Genomic DNA, 11137 nt, shown 5'->3' on the forward strand with positions numbered 1-11137 from the left:
TTTTTTTTAATTTATTTATTTATTTATTACTTAGATTTGTATGCCGCCCCTCTCCGAAGACTCGGGGACATTTTTAAATGTTTTTTTATTTTTCCCCATATTGATATTTCATATCTTTATCATTTCATTCCTCATTCCATTCTTTTACAATATCTTTACACATACTGTATATTTTATATTTATCTTTTAATGTTAATCTGTCCATTTCAGCACAGTCCAAAATTTTTCTTTATTAACTGCCCATCTCCAGGAATGATTCCTGCTTTCCAGTTTTGTGAAATACAATCCTAGCTGCTGTTACTATATGTATTATTAAATATGTATCTTGTTTTTTGTATTTTGTATTTTTCTGGTAAAATGCCTAATAGCATATTTTTGGGTTTTAAGTCTGGCTTCTCTTCAAACACTTTCCCTAATCATGTTTGCATCTTAATTCAAATTTTATTGCTTCTGTATATGTCCCCCACATATGATAGTAAGAACCTGGTATTTGCTGTCATTTTGAACATTTTACTGATTTATTTTTAAACATTTTTGATAATTTTTTGGTGACACATGCCATCTATAAAACATTTTATTTTATTTATTTATTCAATGTCTATGCCACCCAACTCCCTATGGAGTCTTGGTGGCTCACAACAGGAATATAAAGCAACAATAGTAATACTGGCATCCTGTATCTGTTAACAGCAGTGTCCTCTAAGGTTGGTTGTTTTAGGACCAACATTCTTTACATAAATTACTTAATTTAATTTAATTACATAAAGTAAATTTACATTTACTTTACATAAAGGATCTTTGCAATCATATTATAAACAACTGCATTTTCTTTGTTGATCATATTAAACTATTTCACACCATGGACAATGCTGCTACACTTCAAAAAGACATTGACTATGTGTCACGACGGTCAAACAAATGGCAACTTCAAATCTCAATCTTACATATTGACAAAAATAATCAGAACACAAAATACAAACTAGATGATCACCTTGTTGAAGATCCTTACTCAGTTAAGGACCTTGGAGTACTCAACTCTACTTATCTAAATGCCAGAGCCCACTGCAACAGCATTGCCAAAAAGGCATTGAAGAGTGGTTAACTTAATCTTGCATAGCTTTTCTTTGATAATATTGTAATTTTATTTATTATTTATTAATTGGATTTCTATGCCGCCCCTCTCTGAGGACTCGGGGCGGCTCACAACACATAATATACAGTATACAAAATCTTAAACCAGAGTATATAAAATGTTTGCCAGATCAATTCTCGAATTCAGCTTATCTGTCTGAAATCAGACATTAATACAATTGAGAATGTCTAGGGATATTTCATGAGAAGAGTCCTCCACTCCTCTATTCGCAATAGAATACCTTATGCCACTTGACTTTGGGACCTACCGTAGAAAATTTAGAACTATGCTGCCTTCGATCTGACCTAAGTGCAGCACACAAAATTATATGCTACAATGTCCTACCTGTCGATAACTATTTCATCTTCAAAGACAACAATACACAAGCACACAATAGATACAAACTTAACATAAACTGCTCCAAACTTGATTGCAAAAAATATAACTTCAGCAACAGATTGGTCAATGCCTGGAATGCATTGCCTGATTTTGTAGTTTCTTCCCCAAACTCCGCAAACTTTAACCTTTCAACTTCACAGGGCAAGCTGGTATTACAATCATGTAGCGGGAAGCCAGCAGAAGCAAAAAGTAGGGCCAGTGTTCAGTAGATCATTGACTGGTGTTGTGGTGAAGGTTAGACATTAGCGTCCTCATTGTGTTTCCCTCCAAGTGCGAAGCGTGAACTGTCATACGCTACCTGATTATTGACTTTAGGAGAAAGAAAGATGTATACTCACCATTGCACATAAATGGCGAGGAGCTGGAGAGGGTTGGTAGTTACAAATTTCTGGGCACTTATATCTCAGAGGACCTCTCATGGACTATGAATGCTACCCTGTTTCCCCGATAGTAAGACACCCCCGATTGTAAGACGTATTGGGGGTTTCAGGGGGGTCAGCTAATATAAACCGTACCCCGAAAGTAAGACATATGTCTTACTTTTGGGGAAACACGGGGTGTTGCCGGGGGGGAGCCCGATGACGTCGCTTCCAAGCTCCCCACGCGCCCTTTGCCTTCGCCTCAGCGCGGCGCAACCGCCTCTTCCCCGGCTTGGCAAAGCAAAGGACGGCGCTGGTCCGAAGCGAGCCGAGCGGGCGGCGGCTTGCAGCGAAGGCGCTCGTCCCAGCAACCGAGTCCTGCCGAGGCTCGGCTGCAAGTGGTCAGCGAGGCCAACCAGCTCCAAGGCGAGCGGCCGGAGCTGCGCCCTTCTTCGCCCGCCTCCTTTCCGGCAGGCAGGTGGGGCTGCCCAACTGCGCAGAGCGGCTCCTCCCCTCCAGACACACGCTTCCCCGACACGCGTCTGTGGCTCCACAGATGCACGCCGCTTGGAGCCCTGAGGTTGAACTTGGAAAAGGGCTCACGAGGCTCCTGTCCCGCGGCTGCCCTTCTGGACTCTGGGGAGATGCCTTCGGGAACGCGACCCTTTCAATTTTTTTTCCAATGTAAGACATACCCCGAAAGTAAGACGTAGTGGGGCTTTTGGGGGTAAAAAGAAAGTAAGACACTGTCTTACTTTCGGGGAAACACGGTAATATGCTTGTGAAGAAGGCACAAAAGAGGCTGTACTTCCTGAGAATGCTCAGGAAGATAAATTTATCTCAGCATCTATCTATCTATCTATCTATCTATCTATCTATCTATCTATCTATCTATCTATCTATCTATCTATCTATCTTTCTATCTATCTATCTATCTATCTATCTATCTATCTATCTATCTATCTATCTATCTATCTATCTATCTATCTTTCTTTCTATCTATCTATCTATCTATCTATCTATCTATCTATCTATCTATCTATCTATCTATCTATCTATCTATCTAGTCCAATACATAATACACATTGAAGAGAAAGATATGTAATAATATAAGTAAAGAAAAGAATAGAAGAAAAGATATAAAAGTATAGGTGAACATATTTGAAAGGAAGAAAAGATAAATGAGATAAGGAGAGAAAATAGGACAGGGGACGGAAGGCACACTGGTGCACTTATGCACGCCCCTTACTGACCTCTGAGGAACATGGAGAGGTCAATCGTGGATAGTCTAAGGGAAAAAATGTTGGGGGTTAGGGGTTGACACTACTGAGTCAGGTAATGAGTTCCACGCTTCGACAACTCGGTTGCTGAAGTCATATTTTTTACAGTCAAGTTTGGAGCGGTTAAAATTAAGTTTGAATCTGTTGCGTGCTCTTGTGTTGTTGCGATTGAAGCTGAAGTAGTCATTGATAGGTAGAACGTTGCAACATATGATCTTGTGGGCAATACTTAGATTGTGTTTTAGGCTACGTAGTTCTAAGCTTTCTAGACCTAGGATTGATAGTCTGCTTTCGTAGGGTATTCTGTTTCGAGTGGAGGAGTGAAGGGCTCTTCTGGTGAAGTATCTTTGGACATTTTCAAGGGTGTTGATGTCCAAGATGTGGTATGGGTTCCAGACAGATGAACTGTATTCAAGGATGGGTCTGGCAAAAGTTTTGTAGGCTCTGGTGAGTAGTCTACTGTTGCCCTACTATCGCAGCACCATTGAGAGTGTCCTGACATATGGCATTCTAGCTTGGTATGGGAGCAGCTCTGTAGCGAACAAAAAAGCTCTACAGAGAATTATTAAAACTGCCCAGAACATCATTGGGCTCCAGCTACCCACCCTGGATGACATCTTCACATCTCGCTGTTCTAGGAAGGTGCATACCATTCTCAAAGACTCTTCTTATCCTGCTTACAATCTCTTTGAACTGTTGCCTTCTGGCAGAAGATACAGAAAAACTAGAACTCCGACCACACGTTTCCTGAATAGTTTTTATCCCAGAGCTGTGCTCGCACTTAACAACGAACTAAAGGGTCACCATCAGTGAACTGTTGGACAATATTACTCGGTTTGTCATGTAGATGGTTGAGTGGTTCAGGGTGGGGAATTTGTAGTGGGTGGGACATTTTATTCTACTTTTAAATTTACCTATTCTGATTTTATGTATGGTGGGACTGGTCTCTGGGTGTCACACAACTTTCGTTGCCAATGACAATTTGTTGTTTTGACAATGACAATAAATTTATTATTATTATTACCTGAATGCTAAGGGCATGAACGCTGCTGCAATTCATTGTGAAATCATTCCAGTTTGTGGAGAGGATGCCAAAAAATTCAAACCCCAGCAATTGGTGAGATAAATCTTGAGAAATTGTTGAACGGCGATCAGAGAGAAGATTTTTTTCAATCTGATGCATCACATCATCAGTTACTACAGACAGCCGCCCACTTCTGTCTTCATTGTGAATTTCCATCCTTCTGAAATTGAAATTCTGTACCCATTTTGTCATATGCTGTCTTGACATTGCGTCCTCTCCATAAACTGAAAGGATTTCGCGATGAATCACAGCAGCGTCTATGCCCTTAGCATTCTTATTTATTTATTTGTTTGTTTGTTTTATCCAATATACAATAATACACAATGAAGGTTATAGAGGATATATACGAGTAGAATGTATCAAAGAGTGTATAGAAGAGAAAAATATAGGAGTAAAATACAGTATAACTAGAGAGAATAGCAGAAAAGATAGAAGAGATAGAAGAGAAGATATATAGATATGGGAGAGACTATAGGACAGGGGACTGTAGGCACTCTGGTGCACTTATGTACACCCCTTACTGACCTCTTAGGAACCTGTTGAGGTCAACCATAGATAGTCCAAGGGTAAAGTGTTGGGGGTTAGGGGATGATACTACGTAGTCCGGTAGTGAGTTCCACGTTTTGACAACTCAATTGCTAAAGTCATATTTTTTACAGTCAAGTTTGGCGCGGTTAATATTAAGCTTTAATATTATTTTAATATTAAGTGGTTAATATTTTTTAAAAAATAATATTAAGCTTGAATCTGTTGTGTGCTCTTGTTTTGCTGCGGTTGAAGCTGAAGCAATCATTGACAGGCAGGGCGTTGCAGCATATACTCTTGTGGGCAATACTTAGATCGTGTTTGAGGGAGGCATCGTAGTTCTAAGGTTTCAAGATCTAGGATCATAGTTCCCTCTAAGCTGAGCAGTGAGCAATCGCTCACTTAAAAATCATCACCAACTCAGAGTTTTCCAAACCTGCCCAGAAGCCGAGAGGGAAAGAGTGAGAGGGAAGGAGAGAGAGAGGAAGAGAGGAAGAGAGAGAAACAGATAGAAAAAAGAGAGGAAGGAAAAGAGAAAGAAAAAGATTGGGAGTAAGGAAGAGAGAAAGAAAATCAAAATCTAGTTTGAAACTAGCTCAACTATTTAAGTGGCATTTTGATATTGATAGAGTTGCCCTATTATGAGCTCACTGTTATAGACACACAGTACAGTATTTTATTTTGAAATTCTCTGAGGCAAAACAGGGTGGGTTTTTTGTTTGTTTCTTTGTTTGTTTGTTTGTTTGTTTGTTTTATTTATTTATTTATTTATTTATTTATTTATTTATTTATTTATTTATTATTTCTGTGCCGCCCAGTCCCAAAGGGACTGCTGCTCAGACACTATACTTTTCCGCCCACCCCGCAAAAAAATTAGAGGGAACACTGTCTAGGATTGTAAGTCTTGATTCGTAGGGTGTTCTGTTTCAAGTGGAGGAGTTAAGGGCTCTTCTGGTGAAGTATTTTTGGACATTTTTGATGATGTTAATGTCAGAGATGTGGTATGGGTTCTGGTAGTATTACAGCATGCACTTTGCACTTGGAGGGAAATGGAATGAGGACATTCCATCTCTAGCCTTCAACGCAAGGCCAGTTGATGATCTACTGACCACTGGCACTGCTTGTTTTCTTCCGATGGCTTCCCTGTCATGGGTTTGGCAGTTGGATTGTTGACATCATTTTAAATAGATATTTCTAAACGCACACAGGTCTCTTCCTAGAATGTGATGCTTGGATTTAGGGCACCTTTCTATCATTAACAGTTGCTGTAGAATCTATTACAACAGCCCTTCCTTATTATCATAGTGGATGCACTTGTTTTAGTTGCAAAACCAGAGACTGTGCTCCGCAAAGACATTCCCTTATTTGTAAGCCACGTTGAGTGAGGTCCTTCATGCTACGGTCCTGATGCTGGGCTTGGAAGGCTAAGTATGAGACATAATCCTGGACTAGATAGTATCTTCCAATAGGATTTCTTCTGCATTGCATTCTATTCTATTCTATTCTATTCCATTCTATTCCATTCTATTCTATTCTATTCTACTCTATTCTATTCTAGTGCAGTGCAGTGTAGTATGGTGTAGTGTACTGTACTGTAATGCAGTGTATCTATCTATCTATCTATCTATCTATCTATCTATCTATCTATCTATCTATCTATCTATCTATCTATCTATCTATCTAGTCCAATACATAATACACATTGAAGAGAAAGATATGTAATAATATAAGTAAAGAAAAGAATAGAAGAAAAGATATAAAAGTATAGGTGAACATATTTGAAAGGAAGAAAAGATAAATGAGATAAGGAGAGACAATAGGACGGGACGGAAGGCACACTGGTGCACTTATGCACGCCCCTTACTGACCTCTGAGGAACATGGAGAGGTCAATCGTGGATAGTCTAAGGGAGAAATGTTGGGGGTTAGGGGTTGACACTACTGAGTCAGGTAATGAGTTCCACGCTTCGACAACTCGGTTGCTGAAGTCATATTTTTTACAGTCAAGTTTGGAGCGGTTAAAATTAAGTTTGAATCTGTTGCGTGCTCTTGTGTTGTTGCGATTGAAGCTGAAGTAGTCATTGATAGGTAGAACGTTGCAGCATATGATCTTGTGGGCAATACTTAGATTGTGTTTTAGGCTACATAGTTCTAAGCTTTCTAGACCTAGGATTGATAGTCTGCTTTCGTAGGGTATTCTGTTTCGAGTGGAGGAGTGAAGGGCTCTTCTGGTGAAGTATCTTTGGACATTTTCAAGGGTGTTGATGTCCAAGATGTGGTTTGGGTTCCAGACAGATGAACTGTATTCAAGGATGGGTCTGGCAAAAGTTTTGTAGGCTCTGGTGAGTAGTCTACTGTTGTCCTACTATCGCAGCACCATTGAGAGTGTCCTGACATACGGCATTCTAGCTTGGTATGGGAGCAGCTCTGTAGCGAACAAAAAAGCTCTACAGAGAATTATTAAAACTGCCCAGAACATCATTGGGCTCCAGCTACCCGCCCTGGATGATATCTTCACATCTCGCTGTTCTAGGAAGGTGTATACCATTCTCAAAGACTCTTCTCATCCTGCTTACAATCTCTTTGAACTGTTGCCTTCTGGCAGAAGATACAGAAAAACTAGAACTCCGACCACACGTTTCCTGAATAGTTTTTATCCCAGAGCTGTGCTCGCACTTAACAACGAACTAAAGGGTCACCATCAGTGAACTATTGGACAATATTATTCAGTTTGTCATGTAGATGGTTGAGTGGTTCAGGGTGGGGAATTTGTAGTGGGTGGGACATTTTATTCTACTTTTAAATTTACCTATTCTGATTTTATGTATGGTGGGACTGGTCTCTGGGTGTCACACGACTTTCGTTGCCAATGACAATTTGTTGTTTTGACAATGACAATAAATTTATTATTATTATTACCTGAATGCTAAGGGCATGAACGCTGCTGCAATTCATTGTGAAATCATTCCAGTTTGTGGAGAGGATGCCAAAAAATTCAAACCCCAGCAATTGGTGAGATAAATCTTGAGAAATTGTTGAACGGCGATCAGAGAGAAGATTTTTTTCAATCTGATGCATCACATCATCAGTTACTACAGACAGCCGCCCACTTCTGTCTTCATTGTGAATTTCCATCCTTCTGAAATTGAAATTCTGTACCCATTTTGTCATATGCTGTCTTGACATTGCGTCCTCTCCATAAACTGAAAGGATTTCGCGATGAATCACAGCAGCGTCTATGCCCTTAGCATTCTTATTTATTTATTTGTTTGTTTGTTTTATCCAATATACAATAATACACAATGAAGGTTATAGAGGATATATACGAGTAGAATGTATCAAAGAGTGTATAGAAGAGAAAAATATAGGAGTAAAATACAGTATAACTAGAGAGAATAGCAGAAAAGATAGAAGAGATAGAAGAGAAGATATATAGATATGGGAGAGACTATAGGACAGGGGACTGTAGGCACTCTGGTGCACTTATGTACACCCCTTACTGACCTCTTAGGAACCTGTTGAGGTCAACCATAGATAGTCCAAGGGTAAAGTGTTGGGGGTTAGGGGATGATACTACGTAGTCCGGTAGTGAGTTCCACGTTTTGACAACTCAATTGCTAAAGTCATATTTTTTACAGTCAAGTTTGGCGCGGTTAATATTAAGCTTTAATATTATTTTAATATTAAGTGGTTAATATTTTTTAAAAAATAATATTAAGCTTGAATCTGTTGTGTGCTCTTGTTTTGCTGCGGTTGAAGCTGAAGCAATCATTGACAGGCAGGGCGTTGCAGCATATACTCTTGTGGGCAATACTTAGATCGTGTTTGAGGGAGGCATCGTAGTTCTAAGGTTTCAAGATCTAGGATCATAGTTCCCTCTAAGCTGAGCAGTGAGCAATCGCTCACTTAAAAATCAGCACCAACTCAGAGTTTTCCAAACCTGCCCAGAAGCCGAGAGGGAAAGAGTGAGAGGGAAGGAGAGAGAGAGGAAGAGAGGAAGAGAGAGAAACAGATAGAAAAAAGAGAGGAAGGAAAAGAGAAAGAAAAAGATTGGGAGTAAGGAAGAGAGAAAGAAAATCAAAATCTAGTTTGAAACTAGCTCAACTATTTAAGTGGCATTTTGATATTGATAGAGTTGCCCTATTATGAGCTCACTGTTATAGACACACAGTACAGTATTTTATTTTGAAATTCTCTGAGGCAAAACAGGGTGGGTTTTTTGTTTGTTTCTTTGTTTGTTTGTTTGTTTGTTTGTTTGTTTGTTTGTTTGTTTTTATTTATTTATTTATTTATTTATTTATTTATTTATTTATTTATTTATTTATTTATTATTTCTGTGCCGCCCAGTCCCAAAGGGACTGCCGCTCAGACACTATACTTTTCCGCCCACCCCGCAAAAAAATTAGAGGGAACACTGTCTAGGATTGTAAGTCTTGATTCGTAGGGTGTTCTGTTTCAAGTGGAGGAGTTAAGGGCTCTTCTGGTGAAGTATTTTTGGACATTTTTGATGATGTTAATGTCAGAGATGTGGTATGGGTTCTGGTAGTATTACAGCATGCACTTTGCACTTGGAGGGAAATGGAATGAGGACATTCCATCTCTAGCCTTCAACGCAAGGCCAGTTGATGATCTACTGACCACTGGCACTGCTTGTTTTCTTCCGATGGCTTCCCTGTCATGGGTTTGGCAGTTGGATTGTTGACATCATTTTAAATAGATATTTCTAAACGCACACAGGTCTCTTCCTAGAATGTGATGCTTGGATTTAGGGCACCTTTCTATCATTAACAGTTGCTGTAGAATCTATTACAACAGCCCTTCCTTATTATCATAGTGGATGCACTTGTTTTAGTTGCAAAACCAGAGACTGTGCTCCGCAAAGACATTCCCTTATTTGTAAGCCACGTTGAGTGAGGTCCTTCATGCTACGGTCCTGATGCTGGGCTTGGAAGGCTAAGTATGAGACATAATCCTGGACTAGATAGTATCTTCCAATAGGATTTCTTCTGCATTGCATTCTATTCTATTCTATTCCATTCTATTCTATTCTATTCTATTCTATTCTATTCTACTCTATTCTATTCTAGTGCAGTGCAGTGTAGTATGGTGTAGTGTACTGTACTGTAATGCAGTGTATCTATCTATCTATCTATCTATCTATCTATCTATCTATCTATCTATCTATCTATCATCTATCTATCTATCTATCTATCTATCTATCTATCATCTGTCTGTCTGTCTATCTATCTATCTATCATCTATCTATCTATCTATCTATCTATCTATCTATCTATCTATCTATCTATCATCTGTCTATCTATCTATCTATCTATCTATCTATCTATTATCTATCTATCTATCTATCTATCTATCTATCTATCTATCTAACTATCTATCTATCTATCTATCTGATTATCTATCTATCATCTATCTATCTATCTATCTATCTATCATCTATCTATCTATCTATCTATCTATCTATCTATCATCTATCTATCTATCTATCTACCTACCTACCTACCTATCATCTATCTATCTATCTATCTATCTATCTATCTATCTATCTATCTATCTATCATCTATCTATCTATCTATCTATTATCTATCTATCTATCTATCTATCTATCATCTATCATCTATCATCTATCATCTATCTATCTATTATCTATCTATCTATCATCTATCTATCTATTATCTATCTATCTATCATCTATCTATCTATCTATCTATCTATCTATCTATTATCTATCTATCTATCTATCTATCTATCTATCTATCATCTATCATCTATCATCTATCTATCTATTATCTATCTATCTATCTATCTATCTATCTATCTATCTATTATCTATCTATCTATCATCTATCTATCTATCTATCTATCTATCTATCTATCTATCTATCTATCTGATTATCTATCTATCATCTATCTATCTATCTATCTATCTATCTATCTATCTATCTATCTATCTATCTATCTATCTTTGAATTGCATCCAGAAACCAATCAATAATAGGTTAGATTTTATGGACAAATGGGACGCCATGATTTTCATCATGGTTTCATCATGATTTGCAAATGATTCTGCCATAGTATCATGTTAAACACATAGTGGGGCCTAGATTTTTTTATTTTTTTTAAAAAATGTGCTTTATTATTTGAGTGATGCATGGTCACAGGGAACCTCATTCACGTGGATTCATGTAATAACTAGTTGACAAAATGCCAAACTTATAATGTTATTCATTCCCATCCATGAATATGTAAACAGGAAGAAGGTCAAATAACATCAGACAAAAGGATACAGAACTATCTCCAGAGCCACTAGTGAAGATCAAAGAAAAAGAAGAAGCAGAACA

The sequence above is a fragment of the Erythrolamprus reginae genome, chromosome 5 (assembly GCF_031021105.1).
Source record: "Erythrolamprus reginae isolate rEryReg1 chromosome 5, rEryReg1.hap1, whole genome shotgun sequence".
Classification (NCBI taxonomy): Eukaryota; Metazoa; Chordata; class Lepidosauria; order Squamata; family Dipsadidae; genus Erythrolamprus; species Erythrolamprus reginae.